The following is an 18,090-nucleotide window of genomic DNA, read 5'->3' as shown; positions in this document are numbered from 1 at the left end:
ATCAAAAACTAATCTAGATCTATCTTTTTCTAACCCTAAACTCCATTAACATTAGCTTCCTAACCTCACTACCATTAACAAAGAGTCAAGCTTTTGTTTTATACTTTCAGATCCAAAATCGTGCATGGGCTTGGAGCCATGTTTTGGGCGGAAAAATCGGACCCAAAACCCATTTCTTTAATCCAAAATGGGCTCTTCACTATAGTTGGCTTCGACAGATGTTTCATCTACTTTTGCTCCTCTGATTGGGCTAAGGCTTAGACCATTGGAAAGCTCTTTTTTCGAGCCAGTCGTTTTTGACATAAGGTAGGCCCAATTCAAGTCCGAGTCCAAAGATATGGTCTTGGAGTTCTAACGACTTTGTGCCTTTGTTTACGCGCGTGGACTTTGACTTTTCAGCTTTTGAGCGGGCTTTACAAAGGCTTTGTCTTCTTGAAAATTGGCCTTTAATCACAGAACTCCTTAGCAACTGACCTTTGCTCCTTTATCTCGCTAAAGTGGCACATTTCTGCACATAATAGACTTTGAAGCCTGAAATGCATAAAAACATGTAATAAGTATTAACTCTTAATTATTACTCACATAATTGGTCTAAAAGTATGATTGTTAAGGGGTTAAAACTACAGTTTTAGGCTCTTATAAAACCACCCCCAAACAGCATTTTGCTTGTCCTCAAGCAAAGATGAGAAATTAGAATAAGTGACCAAAAATGGAGTTCTATCTACTCGTTTATTTGAGTCGCGATTGCATTGACCATATGCAACAAGGCCTTAAACTACTAGGAATTCCCTAGTTGGCGAGTTATAGCCTCGTGAGAGTTTTCCGATGAAGGTACTCACAAACTTCATCTATACTACAACGACTAAGAAATAAAACTATTGTTTCCTTATTTATGTCTCAATTATCTATACATCTTACTAGCAATGAATCTGAGAATAATCATGTGAAACCTAAGCTAATATATGCATAATAAACAATCATCTACGAATAAACATCTATACAATGAGTAATGCTATGAAATCTGATGTAATGTGTCCGTTTAAAACTTTGGAATAAGCGTCCTTAAGTAGGTTCTCACATAAAAGTCAAGACAAAAATCACTCGATTTTTCCACTCAAGTTTTGCTACTCCGGTTAATGCGGTGGGCATACTTTACCTTACAATCTCAATGACACACAAGGAAGCCGAAGTTGATCAAACACATCTGCCACTTACTATCCCATTAACATATTCCTAATTGAGCTAGAGGTCTTTATTAGGTGTTGCGGGGATTAGGAGATGGTTTAAGAAGGAAGGAAATGGATATTCAAAAGGGATAAGTCTGAGATAATAGAGTCTTCATATTATGTAACTAGAGAAAACCTTGTTATTTACTTTTGCTTCTACACTTTGTTTCCATCCTTAGCCATTTTTCTTTTTTCTTTTTCTTTGGCTTTTGACTCCTTTTATTCTATTTTTTTGGAGTTTTTATTTTATTTCTATTTTTATTTTTTTTTCATTTCTTTGGATGGAAACTTCTTTTCTTTATTTTACGAAAGCAATTAACTAACTTTTTTTGTTTACACGGGTTTTCTCTTCTTCTTTCTTCCTTATTCTATTCTCGGACTTATCTAAATTGGGTAGGTTGAATTTTTTATTTTGTTTTGTTTTGTAACGGGGTAAAGGATTTGTGGTTTATGGAAGGCTAAAGAAAGGCTCGATTAGCTTAACTAGCGGAAAATAATTCATAGGTTTGAATTTCTAGCTATATCAATCCAAAGAGGGCCTAAATTCTCTCTTAGGATATGGCATAGTGATCAAGCAAGTGGGCGTGTGATTTCTCTATCCGGATTTTACTTCTCCCTTGTGTCATTTCTCAAATGTTTCACTCATATAAGGCTTTAGGCTATATTCTCACAGGATTTGTAGAATAAGTACTCTAGCCTAGATTTGAAACTTACTACCAAACAATCATAGATACTCATGTAATATATTTATAGATAGATGCAAAGATTATTACCTACATATTAACCTAAGTTTCTAAAAAACTATTATAATGCAAAAGCTACATTGAGACTTCTAGATTATTAAGAGCATAGAAAAAGAAACAATACCAATATTCCTAAGTATATAGCATAAACTTTTTATTTTTATTTTTATTTTTATTATTTTTAAGACAAATAATCGTAATATACAACCTAATATGTGCTTAACATTTACATCGTGTTTCTATACCACCCCAAACAATTTGGGAGAAGGGGTTCATGAAACAATTCAATAGCACAATTAAATTTTGTAACTAACTAATTTTTATAATTTTTAATATTTTATAAATAAAAGTCGTAATTTACATCTTAAAAGTGTCTAATTTTTTGCAAATGTTTCTATCCACCCCAAACAATCAACGCTTTGTCCTCAAAGTTTAAAGAGATAAGGAAAAGAATTTACCATAGAAGCGTGGCAAAAATTGGCGTGCACATGTGAAAATATTGTAAAGATGATATGATAATATGAAGCACAATTAAACCTAGTGCGTGCTAACTAACACAAACTCTTTGAAGTAAACATGACAGGGCTTAGGGTGGCAACATGATTTAAAATGAATACCAAAATCGCCACCCCAAACAAAATTGGAAAACTCTTTTTAAGTTTGAAAATTTTGTTTTTAGCCTATACTCGAAAGTTGGTATTGTCTGAAAACTTGGGTCTTTTAAAGTCGATTCCCTAGAATTACTAATATATATGTATTAAAATGCAGTTTACCATATATCAACAATCGAAAAAAGTTGTAGGTCTTTCCACAAATAATTAACATGGAATGCACCATCAAACGAAATTAAGCACCAAGATTTCCTATGACATAGCTTAGTGGAATGAGAGCAAAGCCTTATAAATCTAAAACCTAATTGAGCATCTGGTTTCTTCTTTGTCCTCTTACGAAGGGGATGCCAAGTAAATGAGCGTGAGAAAATTGATGGTTGTGGAAGATCGTGGGATGTGGATAATTTTGAGAAGGAAAAATGGAAAAAAAATGAAAATGTGTCGGTGGCTTGTCCTTGGGTGTCACTTCTTCACCCAGTTGGTTTTAGATAGGTATGAAGCATAGGAGAAACGCCAAAGGTCAAGTACAAACTCAATGGTTCTTTGAAAAGGTAGAGGCGAGGAACATTAAGTGATGGAAGGTGAATGAGTGACATGAGGATGTGAGGTGGGTGAATGGTGTTCAACTAGTGTTCTTAGTTCTATATCATCAGAGGCCTTGAGATATGCAAGACATTCCTCAATAGGTAGGTAAGAAGAATCACTGGGATAGAGGTTGAAAAATTCTTCTTCCGTCATGGCGTCCAGAGATGAATGGATGTCAATAGGAGAGAACTCGCGAGGCGGCATAGAAGGGTTGCAAAAGAGTTGAAGGAAATCCTCCTTGATGTTATCTACGTCTAGGGAGTAGAAATTGTGATCCTTGTCTTCTTCCATAAGAGGGGTATCTACTAGTGTGGGGACTAAAGTGTCAGCCGCACTAATGTGAGGTACAAAACTCTCAATGGACTTCACTTCCCTTCTACAGGCAAACCTAGTTGTCCCCTGTTTTTGTCTAAACATGTTAACTTCTACGAAAAGATTTCCAAAAAGAAAGAGTCATTGAGCCATCCCAACAATTGATTTGGGCATTGGCGGTTGCCAAAAAGGATGCCCTAAGATGATGGGAATGGAATCATGAGCAACCGTGTCAAGAATAACAAAGTCGGTTTGGATAGTAAAATCCTGAACTTTAACGAGAATATTTTCAACTACACCCTTGGGATACTTAATAGAGCGATCGGCTAACTGCAAAGTCATTTTAGTTGGTTGAAGTTTTATTAGACCTAGTTGTTTATATAAATAAAAAGGGAGTAAGTTAACACTTTCCCCCGTGTCTAATAAAGCGGTTGTTATGAAGGTATCACCTAAGGTGCATTATTCTGATAGGGACGACCGGGGTCCTTGTACTTAACAATTCCGTTATGTTCGGATAAAGAGGGATATTGTTCAGTTAAGAATGCTTAGTGGGGTATGTTGGTTTTCCTCTTCTTGGTACACAACTCTTTTAGAAACTTAAGCGTGTCGGGTAGACTTTTATAGCTTCTAGAAAAGGTAGGTTTATAGTCAAATTTTTAAACACTTCCCTAATCTCATCAAAATTCTTGTCCTTTTTAAACCACAACTAGTCTTTGGGGATATGATGCTTTATCGCTATTTTTTTTGAAAAGGGATAAAAGTATTATTAGTCTTTGCTTTATCTCTAGCCATTTTTCCATCTAGGTGTCCATATTGGAACCTCTACAGGTGTAGGGTCTTCACTTTCTATTATTGGGTCTTGTAATGTTTGCCATTTTGGTTGTGGTTTAACCGGCGGTCTACAGTTGTAGGGTCTTCCCATTCTATTATAGTATTTGGTATGGTATCATTTTTAGTTTTGCGGGTAATCTTTAGGCATAGTCACTTGGTTATCAACTACTGCGCTCTGAGCGAAGGGTAGTATTTGCCCCAGGTCCCCTTGGTTTATATTACCATTCTGAAGAAATCTTGTTTATTTCAAAGGCGGTGTTTGTTGACTTATGATTAAGCCTTTGCTTGACTTGGAAACTCGCCCGGTTTGGTTATTATTTTGGTTAGAAGACATGTCAATAACCTTTTGGCACAAAACTGCATCATTTGCATGGTTTGTTTCATCATATTAGAGTTTTGATCATGCTAATCTTTCATCAAGTTGGAGTTTTGTTGCATAATTTGATTTTGTTTCTCCAACAAGGTCACTACTACTTTAATCGTAGATGGTTGTATTGGAATTAAAGCTTGTTGAGCATTCATGTCTTGATGTTGATAGTTAAGGTTATGGGTACTAAACCTCTATTCTAGTCACCTAAGTTTCCTTGTCCTTGATGTTTAGTTAATTGGTTGAAGTGTGGTGGTTGTGGTGGTGTTTGTGCATAGACAAAGAGGACAATAGAAGTCGGAATGCTCAAGACTACAACGAACATTACAACGAGTAGAGTTAATGTTCATGACCTGGAGTGGGTTGTTGTTGAATAGAGATGGCATCTACCTTTTAGTGAGGGCATCGATAAGAGTTTTAAGCTTCGGGATCATGTTTAACCTCAAGAGAAGAAGGAGAGGCCGGGGAGGAATCGTTACCTCCCCGATTGTTGTTCTTCTTAGATTGATCTTCTAAGAATTTATAAGCCTCCAAGGCTCCTTTACTAAGAAAACTACCCCCAGTCATGATATCTAGAACCTCCTTATGATAATGTAGAAAGCCCTTGAAGAAAGCCGCGAACAAAGCGTGTCTTCGCAAAGATTATGATCTTGGGCATTCAATGAGAAGATCGATCAAAGCGATTCGGACCTCTGAAAAGGATTCATGAGGATTACGGCTGAAGAAATGAATCTTATGAAGCATTTCATCTGTCTTTAGTGGTGGGTAAAATTGTTCCATGAACAATTGAACAAGTTGAGCCCATGAGTCCACGAGTTTGGCGTTTGGGCGATTAACCAAGACGCCGCCTTTGTCGGCTAGGGTGAAAGGAAACCCCTAAGTTTAACTTGATCTGGACTTACGCTAGGATGATGGAATGTAGTGAGAACTTGGTCTATCCTACGCACGTCTTTGGTAAAAGGCTTCTCGTGGTCTAAACCATGAAAAACCCGGTAACAAGTTAAATATATTAGGGGGATTGAAAATCCCCCCACTAGAGTCTACAAAACGATGCACGACTTAGGGCCATCGTTTAGGGCTTTATAAAAATCAGAGAGAGAGTCTCTTGTTATTTAGCCATTGATGCAAGTGTAGTGTGTGAAATTCTAGATAGGTGTGTTGTATTTATTTCTCTGAAAAACAAGCCCGATTATACTAGAATTAAAACTCCTCCGACGACGAAAGAAAGGAGAAGAAGAAGGAGTACACGAATGCCTCCTTGCTTTTGGCGTTTGAATAAGCGTCTTGTATCACGCGATCTCGGTGTATTTAACAAGTTAGAAACACTGAATAACTTGAAGAAATAGAAATTTGAACTAACCTTGAAAATTGGGTGTTCCTGCTGAATTTTCCTTCGAGGGCGGTGGGTGCCCTCTGTTTGAAAGCCTTGTGCGCTCAGGGGTTTCGAATGTCCAATGTTTTGGGCGGTCGCCTCGGTTTGGCACGGGTTTTTCGAATGTCCATGTTTTGAAGCGGTCGTTTGGTTTAAAGCGCCGGTCGCGCGGTTTTCGAATGTCCGGTTTTTGAAGCGGTCGCGGCTCGGTTTGGCGGTTAGGCTGTTTTCAATGTCCAGTGTTTTGGCGCCGGTCGTTTTCGGTTTGGGCGGGTCACGCCAACTTCCGATTTTGGCGCAGGTGCGCTTTGCGCGAATTCGGGATTCGGATGTCGGTGTTTGGCGGGTCGCTTCGGTTTGAAACGCCGGTCGCGCTTCAGGTTGTTCGAGTTTTAGGCCTTTTATCGTATTCCAAAAAATTTGCACTTTTTACAATAATTTGCTAAGACGTCTATCAAGTAGCCTGTAAAATTTCAGATCAATCGGAGCTATGAAAGTCCCTCTACTGCCCTGCAAAGTTTGCAAAACAGTTTTCGGACACAATACAAACAACCGAATGGTTAACCCATCAAAACAAAGCAAAAATATTTCAAATTTTTACTGGAGACTCCTGACAGATCCTACTTGTTCCTGTAAAACTTTTAGAGCAATTGGAGTTCTACAACCTCTCCTTATCGGTTGGTGTTCCAGATATTAAGTGTTTGCAATACTGCAGAACACACTGGAAACACTCTACTATTTAGGAGGTCAAAACAAATCAAAAACTCGTCAAATTTTTACTACAAACTCCTGACTTAGGATAGATACTCCTGTAAAAATTATAGAATTTTTAGAACTCCCTAAGTAACCTTACTCGTCTGTTTTTCAAGAACATACGGTGTGAAAACTGAAATGCAGCACTGTAAAGATCGTATTTTTTCACAAGGTAAACCAACTTTGAAAAATCTGAAAATATTCCAGTAAATCAACAACACATTAAATATTATGTATGAAAATTTTTTAGAATTTTCGAAAATTTAAAAATACCTTCACCGCAGTGTTTTTCTTTGTGAATCCGCATCCCTATGCCTAAAAGCGATTGAACAGTTCGAAAATTCAAGAAATAAGAATGAAAAATTAAAAGGGTGGGTGGGTAAAGAATGGGGGATTGCCCCTTGGATTCAAACAATTGAATTCTTGTCTTGAACGAGATTAAGATGGCAGCGGCGCCATTTGATAACCGTAAAACAATAGAATCCTAAATATTAATGTTAACAACACTAATCGTAATCCTACCGTTCTTACGTTTAAATCAATTCTTCTTACTCTCAAAACATAATCATGCAATATAATGAGTAAGGATTCGTCTACTCTTAACTATCTAGACTTAAATCGAATTCAACTAATCAAACCCAAAAGGAACAAGGGTGAGAGTAATGATTTGATGTGAAGTTTCTATTCTACCATTTCCAACACAAGAACAATAATAACAATAAGACATAATTAAATTAAACTGAAATTAAAACTAATTTAGAACTAAGATTGTGAATAACTAATTATGAATTTAAGACAACTAAATCTAAATAAGAATTTAAGCAATAATCTAAATTGAAATGAAGAACTAATACTTTATTCTAAAACTAAAATATGATTCTAAACTAACTAATTGAATGAATGTAAAAACTAGATCTAGATCTAAAACTAATCTAGATCTATCTTTTTCTAACCCTAAACTCCATTAACATTAGCTTCCTAACCTCACTACCATTAACAAAGAGTCAAGCTTTTTGTTTTATACTTTCGGATCCAAAAATCGTGCATGGGCTTGGAGCCATGTTTTGGGCGGAAAATCGGACCCAAAACCCAATTTCTTTAGTCCAAAATGGGCTCTTCAGCTGTAGTTGGCTTCGACAGATGTTTCGTCCACTTCTGCTCCTCTGATTGGGCCAAGGCTTGGACCATTGGAAAGCTCTTTTCGAGTCGGTCGTTTTGACATAAGGTAGGCCCAATTCCAAGGTCTAAGTCCAAAGATATGGTCTTTGGAAGTTCACGACTTTGTCCATGTTTTACGCCGCGTGGACTTTGACTTTTCAGCTTTTGACCGGGCTTTACAAAGGCTTTGTCTTCTTGAAAATTGGCCTTTAATCACAGAACTCCTTAGCAACCGACCTTTACTCCTTTATCTCGCTAAAATGGCACATTTCTGCACATAATAGACTTTGAAGCCCGAAATGCATAAAACACGTAATAAGTATTAACTCTTGGTATTACTCATATAATCGGTCTAAAAGTATGATTGTTAAGGGGGTTAAAACTACAGTTTTGGGCTCTTATCACCCCCAAGCATTCTTAACTGAACAATATCCCTCTTTATCCAACATAACGGAATTGTTAAGTACAAGGACCACGTCGATCTCTTTGTCCTGACAATGCACATTAGGTGATACCTTCATAACAACTGCTTTATTAGACCACGGGGAAGTGTTAACTTACTCCCTTTTTATTTATATAAACAACTAGGTCTAACAAAACTTCAACCAACCAAAATGACTTTGCAGTTAGCCGATCGTTCTATTAAGTATCCCAAGGGTGTAGTTGAAAATATTCTCGTTAAAGTTCGGATTTTTACTATCCAACCGACTTTGTTATTCTTGACACGAAGTTGCTCCATTCCATTCCCATCATCTTAGAAGCGTCCTTTCTTGGCAACGCCAATGCCCAAAAATCAATTGTCGGGATGGCTCAATGACTCTTTCTTTTGGAAATCTTTCGTAGAAGTTAACATGTTTAGACAAAAACGGGGACAACTAGGTTTGCACCCCGGAAGGGGAAGTGAAGTCCATTGAGAGTTTTGTACCCACCTCACATTAGTCGCGGTGACACTTTAGTTCCCACACTAGTAGATACCCCTCTTATGGAAAAAAAAGACAAGGATCACAATTTCTACTCCTAGGCGTAGATAACATCAAGGAGGATTTCCTTCGACTCTTTTTGCAACCCTTCTTTGCCGCCTCGCGAAGTTCTCTCCTATTGACATCCATTCATCTCTTGACACCATGGCCCGGAAGAAGAATTTTTTAAGCCCTCTATCCCAGTGATTCTTCTTACCCACCTATTGAGGAATGTCTTGCATATCTCAAGGCCTCGATGATATAGACCTAAGAACACTAGTTTAACACCATTCACCCACCTCACATCCTCATGTCACTCATTCACCTTCCATCACGAATGTTCCTCGCCTCTCTACCTTTTCAAAAGAACCACTGAGTTTGTACTTGACCTTGGCGTTTCTCAGATGCTTCATAACTATCTAAAACCAACTGGTGAAGAAGTAACACCCAAGGACAAGCCACGACACATTTTCATTTTTCCATTTTTTCCTTCTCAAAATTATCCACATCCTACGTATCTTCCACACTATCAATTTTCTCCGCGTTCATTTACTTGGCATCCCTTCCGTAAGAGGACAAAGAAGAAACTGTATGCTCAATTAGGTTTTAGATCTATAAGGCTTTGCTCTCATTCCACTAAGCTACGTCATAGGAAATCTTGGTGCTTAATTACGTTTGATGGTGCATTCCATGTTAATTATTTGTGGAAAGACCCACAACTTTTTCGATTATTGATATATGGTAAACTACATTTTAATACATATATATTTGTAAGTCTAGGAATCGACTTTAAAAGACCCAAGTTTTAAATACAATACCAACTTTAAGGTATAGACCAAACAAAATTTTCAAACTTAAAAAGAGTTTTCCAATTTTGTTTGGGGTGCATGATTTTGGTATTCATTTTAAATCATGTTGCCACCTAAACCACATCATGTTTACTTCATTAGAGTTTGTGCTAGTTAGTGCATGCACAGTTTAATTGTGCTTCATATTATCATATCATCTTTACAATATTTACATTACAGTGCTTGCCAATTTTTGCCACGTTTCTATGGTAAATTCTTTCCTTATCTCTTTCCACTTTGAGGACAAAGCGTTCGATTGTTTTGGGGTGGGATAGAAACATTTGCAAAAATTAGACACTTTTAGGATGTAAATTATGCACTCTTATTTATAAAATGTTAAAAATTATAAAAATTAGTTAGTTACATAATTTAATTGTGCTATTGAATTGTTTCATGAACCCCCTTCTCCCAAATTGTTTGGGGGGTGGTATAGAAATACGATGTAAATGTTAAGCACATATTAGGTTGTATATTACGTATTATTTGTCTTAAAAATAATAAAAATAAAAATAAAAAGTTTATGCTATACACTTAGGAATATTGGTATTGTTTCTTTCTCTATGCTCTTAATAATCTAGAAGTCTCACGTAGCTTTTGCATTAGAATAGTTTTTAGAAACTTAGGTTAATATGTAGGTAATAATCTTTGCATCTATCTATAAATATATTACATGAGTATCTATGATTGTTTGGCGATAAGTTTATGAAATCTAGACTAGAGTACTTATTCTACAAATCTGTGAGAATATAGCCTAAAGCCTTATATGAGTGAAACATTTTAGAAATGACACAAGGGAGAAGTAAAATCCGGATAGAGAAATCACACGCCCACTTGCTTGATCACTATGCCATATCCTAAGCGAGAATTTAGGCCTCTTTGGATCGATATAGCCGTAAATTCAAACCTATGAATTATTTTTCGCTAGTCGCCTCGAGCCTTTCTTTAGCCTTCCATAAACCACAAATCCTTTACCCCATTACAAAACAAAACAAAATAAAAAAATTCAACCTACCCAATTTAGATAAGTCCGAGAATAGAATAAGAAAGAAAGAAGAAGAGAAAAACCTCCGTGTAAACAAAAAAGTTAGTTAATTGCTTCCGTAAAATAAAGAAAGAAGTTTCCATCCAAAGAAAAGAAAAATATAAATATAAATAAAATAAAAACTCCAAAAATAGAATAAAAGGAGTCAAAAGCCAAAAAAAAAGAAAAAAATGGCTAAGGATGGAAACAAAGTGTAGAAGCAAAAAGTAAATAACAAGGTTTTCTCTAGTTACATAATATGAAGACTCTATTATCTCAGACTTGTCCCTTTTAAATATACATTTCCTTCCTTCTTAAACCATCTCCTAATCCCCGCAACACCTAATAAAGACATATAGCTCAATTAGGAATAGGTTAGTGGGATAGTAAGTTTGATCAACTTCTCAGCTTCCTTATGTGTGTCATTGAGATTCTAAGGTAAAGTATGCCCACCGCGACACCGGAGTAAAGAAAACTTGAGTGGAAAAATCGTGAGTGATTTTTGTCTTGACTTTATGTGAGAACCTACTTAAGGACGCTTATTCCAAAGTTTCATAAACGGACACATTCGCATTTCATAGCATTACTCATTGTATATATGTTTATTAAGTAGATGATTGATTATTATGCATATATTAGCTTAGGTTTCGACATGATTATTACGTATTCATTGCTAGTAAGATGTATAGATAATTGAGACATAAATAAGGAAACAATAGTTTTATTTCTTAGTCGTTGTAGTATAGATGAAGTTTGTGAGTACCTTCACCGAAAACTCTCACGAGGCTATAACTTCGTCCACTAGGGAATTCCTAGTGGTTTAAGGCCTTGTTGCATATGATCAATGCAATCGCGACTCAGTAAACGGTGAGTAGATAGAACTCCATTTTTGGTCACTTATTCTAATTTCTCATCTTTGCTTGAGGACAAAACAAATGTCAAGTTTAAGGGTGGTTTGATAAGAGCCCAAAAACGTAGTTTTAACCCCTTAACAATCGTACTTTTTAGACAATTATGTGAATAATAAGTAAGAGTTAATATTGATTACGTATTTTATGCATTTCGGGCTTCAAAGTCTATTATGTGCGAAATGTGTGCCACTTTAGTGAGATAAAGGAGCAAAGGTTGGTTGCTAAGGAGTTCGTGATTAAAGGCCAATTTTCAAGAAGACAAAGCCTTTGTAAAGCCCGGCCAAAAAGCTGAAAAGTCAAAGTCCACGCGGGCGTAAACAATGCACAAAGTCAGTGAGAACTTCCAAGACCATATATCTTTGGACTCGGACCTGAATTGGGCCTACCTTATGTCAAAACGACCGCTCGAAAAGAGCTTTCCAATAGTCCAAGCCTTGGCCCAATCAGAGGAGCAAAAGTAGACGAAACATCTGTCGAAGCCAACTCTGGTGAAGAGCCCATTTTGACTAAAGAAATTGGTTTTGGGGTCCGATTTTCCAAACCAAAACATGGCTCCAAGCCCATGCACGATTTTGGATCCGAAGTATAAAAAACAAAAGCTTGACTCTTTGTTAATGGTAGTTAGGTTTAGGAAGCTAATGTTAATGGAATTTAGGGTTAGAAAAAGATAGATCTAGATTAGTTTTAGATCTAGATCTAGTTTTTTTACATTCATTCAATTAGTTAGTTTAGAATCATATTTTAGTTTTAGAATAAAGTATTAGTTCTTCATTTCAATTTAGATTATTGCTTAAATTCTTATTTAGATTTAGTTGTCTTTAAATTCATAATTAGTTATTCACAATCTTAGTTCTAAATTAGTTTTAATTTCAGGTTTAATTTAATTATGTCTTATTGTTATTATTGTTCTTGTGTTGGAATGGTAGTATAGAAATTTCACATCAAATCATTACTCTCACCATTGTTCCTTTTGGGTTTGATTAGTTGAATTCGATTTAAGTCTAGAGAGTTAAGAGTGGATGAATCCTTACTCATTATATTGCATGATTATGTTTTGGGAGTAAGAAGAATTGATTCAAACATAAGAACAAAGGGATTACGTATTAGTGTTGTTAACATTAATATTTAGGATTTTATTATTATTACGGTTATCACACACTAGTGACGAGGATAATCTTGATGTCAAGTGTACCTTCATTGGATATGGCGATGATGATCTTGGTTATCGTTTTTGGGATGACCAAAACCGGAAATTATTCGGGCGAGATGCCTTGTTCGATTGAGATGGTTTTATACAAGGACGTAAAAGAAGCACAACCCATGGAGCGGGTTCTAAGCATGATAAAGACACCGAGTATGTTGAAGTTAGAAGGCTCTTATATAAGTCGCGGGTGTTGTGGAAGTTCCACACCGATGATGATAGTAGTGACTTCGGGTGAAGAGACTACGCCACCAAGTCCATCTCCCATCTCGTGCACTAAGGAGGTTATCCGGGCAACCGCATCGAGAGCATGAAGTATCCTCCCTCCACCTATTTATTTATCGATGATGGTGAACCTCATTGATATGATGCGGCGTCGAGGTTGGTGATGCTAGCGAAGTGGGAGCTTATTATGCATGATGAGATGAAGTCCCTCGTCTTTAGTGTCACTTGGGAGTTGGCCAAAGTACCCAAGGACATGACTCTAATGTAGCAAATGGGTGTATCGAGTCGAGAAGGAACATGATGGTTCCAAAGAGATATATGGCCATAAGATTCTCTCCAAATATTTTTCACCACCGCTTAGTATTGTTGTTGTTTGGAAGGTTTAAATCTTAGCGCTTAGATGTGAAAACCGCTTCACCTCCATCAGGATCATGTTGAGGAGATTTACACGTGACAATCATTGGGTTTCCACGGAAGGATAAAGATAATATGATGCGCAGTTAAGAAAAAGTTTGCATTGTTTCCAACAAGCCCCTAGGCGATGGTACATGGTTTGGCGCATTTGGGATATATCTCTCATGCAGCTGAGTTGCTTGGAGGTTATAGCTAACCTTGACAAACATCATTGGGAAGCGGTGAAACGGATATGTGTTATTCATGGAGTACCACCGGAGACATGTCTATGTCATGGTAGGGTGTTATTGAAGATGAAGTCAAGTGTTCAACTTCATTGTTCTTCTTACTTGAAGACCATCTTGGATTTTGAGCCGAAAGTGTTTCATTAGTAAATGGATTTGGATTGAGTTGTTACAATTGAGATGTGATGTGCATATATAGAATCTCGAAGGTTCAAGTGGAAGATTGTTGGGTTTGTGGAACCGCCGAAGCTTTGCTCCGATGTCCGGAAACACTACCTTCAAGTTTTTAGTTTGAGAAGAGAGGAAGCGACCAGCCAACCATGCTTTAAACAAGGCCGCCATGCACCGGTTATCGGGAGTCGGGTGACCTCCTTCGAGATTAGCCTTGGCCAGAAGGCGACCCACACTCATGCTTTCCGAATTTTCACTCGATTTTCAAATTTGGTCCAAAGCCCATTTTCTCACCTTTTTCTATGTGTACCTATATAAAGAAAAAAAATAAATGGTTTTGAAACAACTTTGAGAGATTCATTTCTTAAGTATTGTGGGAGCTCTATTAAAATAGGTTTGGAGGAGCCTCTTGTTCTTGATTCTTGATATCTCTTGAAACTCTCCAATCTTTTGTTATAAAGGAAACTCGCCTCTTGTGTGAATGTAGGTAACATTTACGAACCACCCAAATCTTTGTGTCCTCTTTGCATGTTTACTTACCTATTTATTGTTTGTTTGTTATGGGTGATGATAAATTAGTGGCTTTGCTTGTTTGAGTTTGTTGTGATAACTACCAAAGTCTTGGGTAGGTGATTTTCTTGGTGTGAGCTCCAAGTTGAAATCATTTGGGATAGAAAGTAGCTAGATTGAGGGTGTGACTTTCTAGTGAAATCTCCCAACAAGTTGTTCATACATCGAGTGACCACAACCCTTTAGTAAATCCATTTTTGTCACTTGATAACGAGATATGTCTTCCGGTTTAGACTCTTTCAAAGATGAATATGGTAGTGGAAGTGCTTTTAATGTAGGATATATTCGAAAAGGCAATTTTGTCCTCATGCCACGGTCCATTTTCTTTTTTGTCGTGAAAATTTATAGTCGACATCGGAAGTTAGCGTTCTTCAAGTATGTTGGAGTTCCTTTGTCTTTTGACATGGGGGAACAATTTCAGTTACTTCACTGAGGGTTTTGTTGTGTTTAAGTGGGATCCATTTCTAGGCGATAATTCATCCTTCCGTGTATCGTCTTTTTAATAAACCATCCTGAATGCAAGCCGAACTCTATATATTTAACCTTTTTTTTAAACAACTAGGGTTAGAGTACCATAACTTTTATTTATATCAACTTCTCAAATACAACTTAGAATCTTTATCCGCTTCTCAAGCCGAACTGACATCAGAAGTTGTATCTTTAGTTGATTTCAGTCCTGTACTGGCGAAATATGGTTATACCTTCGTGCCGTTTTTGAGTATTCCATCCATCTGAGCTTAACTCTGGAAATAAATTTTGGGGCCTAACGTATTTCCATCTAATAGGTTGTGGAGCAACGTCAAAGTGTGACATATGAGTATAACTCTGGAAATAAATTTTTTTACGGGGCCTTTGACCTGATGTAACAATGTACTTCCCTTTTCTCTGAGCCCAAAATGAGTATATCATCCAGGGCTCGTAAAGTTAAAGGTGGGTTGGACAAATTCATCTTGTGTTTTCTGTGCCCCTGCAATATTAGATTCTCCTTCATGATCTATTTGAACCAAAGTCACCTGACAAGCAACTGAGATATTTGCTTCAGAATGAAGGAAAAACAAAAAGGGTTGTGTTTGTGTGTGTGGAGGGAGTGTAGTTTCTCAAGAGTGAATATGTTCACACTCTGAAGTTTGGACAGTCAACTTATTAGGTCAAGCCCAGATATGGAGATACTCAATAATCTGTTTTGTACAAAGTGTATTATGAAACCCCATTGAGACATATAAATTTGGTTCATTATGTGTTTAATAATCATGAAATAAATATGTTTTCATACTTTTGCGGTATTTCGCGATAAACATGGAAATATTGGTTAAACCTGCAATAAAGCCGCGAGGAGCAGTATATATGAATTCTCCCAAATCCGTTGAAGCATCAAACTTCCAAAGCTCCTACCTCTCGAACCCGGGACTCGAATCGACAAGAGAGCTGCTTTCGGACAATCGAGGCGATGAACTCTACATAGGCGGGGAAGTTGTAAAAGCGCCCAAAATACCCGTTGCCAACTGGACTACACATGGACCCACTATGTGGGGCCACAAGATTGGATGAGTCATCAATCATGGAGCATGTCAAGACAAAGATAACAAATTATTGGTGCAAAGTTGACACCTTGCATGTAATAAATTAGATTAGGTGTTAATAGTGAAAAAAAAGCAAGGTGTCACTTTGTTTTAATGTGGTAGATAAAAATGAATCAATGTGGTTTGATAATTCCGTGGGAGGAAATGAGATTTCTCTCAAATGGAGAAGAAATTAGACAAAGGTGGGGGATACTCCATTTACTCCCTTGACTTATTTTCCTCACATGGCATTATTTTAGTTCCTTAGTGAAAATGAGAAGTTAGTTTTATTTTTTATTTTTGCAAAGCTTGTAATATTTTTAATGGAGGAACACTTGTTCTTCTAGTTCTTCTAGAAATATATAAAGTGAGTTTGGTTGTGGATTCTTCTCTCTCTCTCTCTCTCTCTCTCTCTTTCTTTTTGAGTTTTTTTTAGTTTCATAAGTCCTTGTCCCCGGGATCATGAGCTAACTTCCCTTTTGGGAGTTAATCCAACTCATGTGAGGGAAAAACATTGGTTGTGAGTTTGGTAGGTTTTAGGATAAACAACTAACACTACATCCTATCCCAAAATGATAGTTGGTGTAGTGTCTAGTTAGAAATCAAACAATGAGCTTAGAGATAAGTCATTGTTTGGTTTCACTTGCTAGCATGTATGAGCTCTTAAGTGAGCCATGCATGCTAGGGATCAATTATATTTTTTCATTAGGGACTTGTCTATGAGTTTAGGAAGAATAAAACCTATTTCAAATCAACACTAATGGTAGCTTCACATGAGGAGGATTAACTCTCCAACTTCTCTTTTAAATTTCTATTTTTTAGTATCAAGTGCATGTTTTCAAACTTAATGTTTTCTTAATGTTTAAGTAGGAATGATAAAAATCTAACATTTATAATAGACCCTTACTCCTTAGTTCCCTTATTGTAACATCAATTTGTAGTTGTTCTATACTTTAGGTAGTTCGAATCCTTATTCTAACTCTACTTTCAGCGAAGATCGTGAGTAAGGAACCTTGATTTCTTTTGCTTCAATTTAGAGTTCTAAACTCTAAGTGGTGTAAAAAAGCTAATATCAAATGGCGGCGGCGCTTTCTTTGTTCTAAAACAATAGAACTTGGGCTACAAAGCGAAAGTTGCATCAAGGGGAACCCCCATTCTCTTTCTTTCTTTCCTTTCTAGTTTGTTTTACGTTTTTTTTTTTTTTTTTAATATTTTTTGCCTCGTAAACAACACGTAATCCAAAAAAATTTAGTTCCACTTCGGTTCCAAAAAAGTTAGGGTTTGGAAACATCATTTCAGCAAATTATAAGACTTACGTGAAAATTGAAGTCATTACGAAAAAAAAGACCAGCGTCTTCTGGGTGGAGTCAGCGTCTTGTGAGTGGGACCAGCGTCCTCGGGTGAATTTCTTCTGTTTTTGCTCATTTTCAGCCACCGGCATCTCTGATCCACCTTGATCCATTTCAGGCCTAAATATTTGGTCGATGCGGAAAAATTCGATAATCCTTTGGGATTAATCGCGCGTCGGCGGATCGAAGCGTCAGTTTTCATATCTTTGGCAGCGGGGAAGCTCTGAGGTTCAATTTTTCAGTATTATTGTAATTTATTTATATTATTATTATTATGTTTTTCTGCATGTATGCCATGTATATAGTATTAGGAAAAATTTATGGATTATTATTTAAGCTTTAGCCTCGAATTATGCATGAATCAAATTAGTATACGGTAAATATTTATATCACGATTACGGACATGAATTGCATATGAATGTATATTTACATATTAATGGTATTGTATTGCATGGGTATATGTCTTTCTCATTATAAATGTTGCTTGTTAAATGTTTGATATTTCTCTCATTATCACGTTACGGTATTGTATATTAAATTCGATTTTGTCAAGAAAGAGGAGAACATTCAAACGAGGGTTAAAATCTTAGTTGGGTAAGTTGTTTCTAAACCTACGGGGTAAAATTTGCTCTCTATAGGACATTAGCAATCTCAATGAGTATTGTCGAAATCGATTTATT

The sequence above is a fragment of the Coptis chinensis genome, chromosome 6 (genome assembly GCF_015680905.1).
Source record: "Coptis chinensis isolate HL-2020 chromosome 6, ASM1568090v1, whole genome shotgun sequence".
NCBI lineage: Eukaryota > Viridiplantae > Streptophyta > Magnoliopsida > Ranunculales > Ranunculaceae > Coptis > Coptis chinensis.
Note: the sequence above shows the minus strand (reverse complement) of the source record.